This window comes from Rhopalosiphum padi, chromosome 2 (assembly GCF_020882245.1).
Source record: "Rhopalosiphum padi isolate XX-2018 chromosome 2, ASM2088224v1, whole genome shotgun sequence".
Classification (NCBI taxonomy): domain Eukaryota; kingdom Metazoa; phylum Arthropoda; class Insecta; order Hemiptera; family Aphididae; genus Rhopalosiphum; species Rhopalosiphum padi.
The window spans coordinates 10,285,495-10,291,494 of NC_083598.1; positions in this window are offsets into that span (position 1 = coordinate 10,285,495).

Here is a 6,000-nt window from a genome sequence, read left to right on the forward strand (position 1 = left end):
AACTGAAACAATAACTTATTGAAGAAAATAAATATACTAGATTTGTTTATAACAATATGAATAATTAATTATAAATACCTTAGATTATCTCAATCAAAAAGGTACTTATAAAATTAATTTTAATTAAAGGTAATATAACAAATTCAAATAATACGTACCATATAACCATACTTGACATATTATAAAAAATTGTGTGTAGGAACTTGTATATTTTATTTTATTATTTGTTTTCAATTTTTTATTTATGCATACTCATACATTTTATATCTACAAAACACAATTTATTAGGTACTCATAATAATAATATGTTATATTATGTTTATTATTATAGCTATAATACTATATATAAATTTGCGTTGTTGACATTTCTTTGATGAGCATTTTTTTTTTATCAAATATTCATGAATAAGAACAAATTGCACTTCTACAAAAATTAAGTTCTTATGAAAACTTGCGCAATATAAAAATCTATAATCTTATCAGAATTTCGTAAAACAGGCAATAGAAATTATAAATATGACTGTAAATGTTTTAAAGAATTCAACGGGGGTTTAATGTAATTTGTCTTACTATAAAGGGTATATGCAAATGCTTAACCATTTCTTGGTATAATAATAAAACCTACTGAATTATGAACACAAAAATAGCGTTCTGTATAGAGTCAAATTGTAGATGAATGATATGGCATATTTCCCGTTTTGTCTTCCAAACCCATTTTTCATTGCTAAAAAGCTTGTGTCGCGTCGCAGGCGCGCAAATACAAATAACGGACAGAAGGTGGGTAAACTTGGTATATGATTTGCGACCAGTGCATTTTACTGAAGGGCGTTAACGTTGTATACATTAACACCGCGTCAGTCCAATTAAGTGTATCCCGATAAATTCGGAAGAACTATATCGTTTAAAAACAAATTTGGGTGAGAGAATAAACGTTTTGGTCTTGTGTTTTCTGTCTACTATAACAAATGACCATGTCACTCTCAACGATTCAACGATTTAACGATAGGAGAGGGGATGTGAATCGTAGTGATGTTAAACGATCATGATTTAAATTTCACTAACGCTGAACTTAAAGTTTTACTTAGTGAGAAAGTGTTTTTAATGTTATTTTTTTATCTTGTTAAAAATATCAACATAATAACATACGTCATTCATAAAGCATATATTATTTTACTCATCCACGATACAAATAGGTACTAGATATTTAACATGTTTTTAGTTTTGATATTTTCGACACAATGTAATAATATTATCTATCTCTATCAAAATAAAAAAATTATTATTATTTTAAATTACAACCAATTCTTAAACGATTCTGAGCATTACTCTTCGTTTAATATACTGTAGATTAGTCTCAGGTAACTATTAAAATATTGACATATTATTATAACTATAGTATATATTCTATTATATATTAGGTATAAATACATCAAAAGTTGTTAATTTTATAATTCACATTATATATTTAAAAAAAATTTATTTTTAAAATTAATAAGTATGCAATAATATTTAAAATTCAAAATGTTTATATTATACTTGTTTAAGATTTCAGAAGAAAATGTAATAGTTATTGTAATATTTTAATGTGACATCATAAACATCATAAATACATTTCTTTTGATATTATAAACATGCGTAAATAATTAGCTTACAAATCAAATTAAGAACAAAAAAACAATAAAATATATTAAATTAAATTAACATAATTATCCAATAATAATGATAAAAACAAAATCATATACCAAAATTATTTAATAAAAATTTCAAAAGACGTAAGTATTTGACTTAAACTTTAAATTGAAATTGATATCCACTATTATATTCTATTAGACTACTACAATACAGATAAAGCAACATTATAAAATCAGTAGATATGTTTTACTTAACGCTTTGATTATAATTTCAAATGTTTAGGTTATTTCAAACATGGTAAAAATACAAAAATTAATGAATTAAATGTATAAAATTAGATTTATTTAATTTATTCATAAGAAATAGTATTTAATATTTTTTTTAAAAATGCGTGACAATAGAAGAGATTATATAGAATTACATTATTCATTTTAAACGAAGAATTTTCTAAATAAAATAATTTTTTTTTCGTATTATGTTTAATTTAAAAATATGAGTCGAAAATGCATAATAATCAACAGGTAAAAATTATCATAAAATATTTCATAGTAAAATATATTTAAATAATAAACGAATATAACATTATATATTATACATATTATATAAACCACACAAAGCTTAAAAAAGTTATCAACAATTATAAGAATACATTTACATTTTTAGTAACTTATTTATCTCTAATTTTCTTAATTATTTTTTTTCCGTAAATCTAATTGTTTTATTATTCATGATTTATTTAATTATTTTATTTAGTTGTAAAAAGAACCAAAACCATCAATTTAAAATGATTTTACAAAGTCGTAATGTACTTCAAATATTTTTAAATACACACATATTATTATAAGTACTTAATTTTTTTCAAATATTGCTCTTATTATAATATTTTCAGTTATTATGGATGGGAGGAAAAGATACTTAAAAAGCAAAATTAGGTTTACAATTAAAAAAAAAATAAAGTCAAATTCTACATATTACTTTAAACCAAACAAGGACTACTTGCTCATCGTAGTTAATTTTTAGTCGCAAAAATAAATAAGTGACATTAATTACACAATATGTACACAATCATTTTTATGAGTGAGAAATAATCAAATAAACAATCAAAGATTTTTAAAACAATTTTAACAATTTCATCATCAACAGTTTTATAAACATAGTATAATATTATCCTATATTGATTAGAATTTTAATAAATAATATCTACTACCTAAATATAAGTTACTACTTACAAGTTACTTCGACAACCAGTTATCTCGTTATTACAATATCATGGTTCACGGGGATCTAATTTCATCTAATAAATCTTTAAATTAATATTATCGTCGGACAAATACAATATTTACTTATTTTTCTGCAAATATTAGGTATATATAATGATAATATAATTAATTATATGAAAATAACAACGATTGTCATTTTATATTAGTATTTTTCTCTTCGGATTATATATTCAACATTTAGATAAAAATCAACATCTATTACTCATATTAAACCAATAATTTATAGTCATGTTTGTAAATCGAACAAGCGATCATAGACTGTTTTATCGTTATCAATAATTGTGTGCATGCAACCACCACTTGATTATAATATTTTTTTTCGATTATTTGTTTTAATAAATTATTTTACAATATATAATGATTTAAGAATGAAAGTGAAAATATAATATTATGAATGTAACAAGTATTTACCTGTAGTTGAAATTGTGCTTAATATAATTACGGGCATTACGGCATAAGTAATATACATGAGAATAAAATAATTAATTATGGTTATGTCAAATAAATGAAAAACATTAAAACAATGAATGTTAGATTAGAGACATTTGAATGGATAGGTGTGGGGATTAATAATATGTATTAAGCCCTACCAGACGTAAATTCCAACAAATAAAAATAAACATTGTCTTGATAAAAATGTCATGAAGAAAATTATTAGATTAATATCGTCACATACTCGTATTGTTATTATTATTATTATAGTCCCGGAGGTTAAAAAAATGCTGCGAAACGCGATCGCTAAATGTATAGGTATAATATTGTATAAGCTGGGGCTGTACACAGCATTTTTTGTCGCGCATTCCGCAATGTTTTCGGTCGGATTCAATACTTATTCATTGTTTTGTATTTAAGTGGTTATAAACGACGGATGTGATCCACTACGTTTTTACCCGCGACGGAAAACGTTGTCAGCTCTTGTTTTTTTGTCGAAACGCCGGAACGCCGGAGCAATTAAAACGCAAATCGCCGCTAATTTTCTATTGGTTTTAAACGGGACCGGGCTATATACAACGGAAATGGTGAGTATTTATAATAATTTCATGAATATACAATAATTTTATGTTTTATTAAAAATTTAAATATATTTTTCTCTATTATTTATGTAACATTAAAGGAACAAATTGATTTTTTGTTTTTTGAAAAAGGAATAAAAATAATATACTAATATGATTATATAATTTGTATAATTAGTCGAGGTTGAATCGACCTTTGTTCGATATATTTGATATTGTTTTATTTCAAATTTATTTGTATTAGAAATTAAGTTTGGAAGTTAATTCTCTAAAAATATGTCCTCTATTTTAATTATTTTATTACAATTATTCTAAAAATAAAACAACAGTAGTGATTAGATATTTGGAACAAAATTTGCATTATATACATATATAATGATCGCAGTATAGAACACTGCGATTGGTTCCCACAATAATTATTTAAACGACGTAGCACGTTCAACGTAGTCTCGTTATGTTGTTGAGAAATGTAGATGAAAAACAGAACACTTGTACTTTTGAATAATGATAATTAAAACAGTTTATTGACTATGATATAATAAAAAGTAATTATATACTTAAACTTTACTAAAGCTGGGAATGACTATGTACTCGTCACGATGTGGCTTTAACAAAGTCCACGACGAGCAATAGTTTTAAAATGTAGGATAATAACCAGTCTAGTACTGTTTACCTTCTGTCTTTCGAAGTAATCTATAGGAACTCTATTCCTATGTATATGCATCCAAGTGATAACGTATGTGAACGTGTTTTTGATTGAAATATGGCCTATTGGCAGTGCTCGACTTGGCAAAATTAAAGTAAGGGGACTCTGTTTACTTTATAAAAAAAGCGTCCCTATTACTTATTTAACATTATTGAGCCATGGGGACTATGCCCTCACACCTCCTAATACCCCTCTTTAAATCATGAAAAATATTTGTAAATAGGTAATCAATTAGAAAAAAAAATAAGTTAATATAAAACATAGGTAATTACTAATTAGTAAGGTATTGTACCTATTATATATATATAAGAAATAATAACTAACTCAAAAAGATAATAAAAGTAAATAAATAAAAAAAACATCGATTTTTAACTATTTATTTTTATAGATGTACGATTTTGAAATAATCCATAAGACAAATTATGATGAAGCGTTTCCCCTAAAAATAATAGTAGGGGTACGTCAAAATGTCTGAAAAATTAGTTGGGGTACTCCGTCACTCCCCAAATCGAGCACTGCCTATGGCCTATTATATCGAGTTATTCTATAATGTCGAGTTTCCGCTAATTGATATATAGTTTCCGTGGTGGAAATATCAAATAACATGCTTATGATCTTTTATTACCGGTATATTATATGTAAACCATTTATTAAAATTGTATATAAATAGTATATTTTAATAATGTATTAACATGTTAGTTTATTGGGCTTACTACACGTACACGCATATATTATTATTATATTTGCACAATGGTTTTTTCAAAATATTTAGACTATAATCTTAAGCTGTTTAAAATACTTGAATATGTTGATAAAGTTTAAACATAAAGGCTTTACATTTTTTTTAGATTCTAAGTGGAGTGATAAATGTATTGATTTTACGTGTATAATATGTCAATTACACAAGAAATCGAAGGTAAGAAAAAAATTATGATGGAATTCAAAAAGGTTGTACATCAAATTGCGCTAGACGATAGGTATCGAATTTTACCTGCAAAGTATACGTGTATCCCGCCAGAAATCACAATAATATTATGTTCATGGTTAGGACAAACGGGTTTTGTCTGACCGCCGCCGCTCGACGTAAACTGGTTGCCGCCGAAGGCTGATCTTATTCGGAATAGACTGAATTGAGTATAGTTAAATTGGGATTTCGGATTTTACAATGACCGTTTTTTTTTTTTTTTATATATACATGATAACAAGATAAACAATTATTTTGATTTTCAACTTAAATAACTTTTCTGATAGAAAATAGATCATTGGTACTTTTGGGTAGTCAAAATTGAAAAGTTTCTCAGTAAATATTTTTAAATACTAATAGGGATAAAAAAACAAGTAGACTAGTGGATACCGTTTTGTTTTTCTA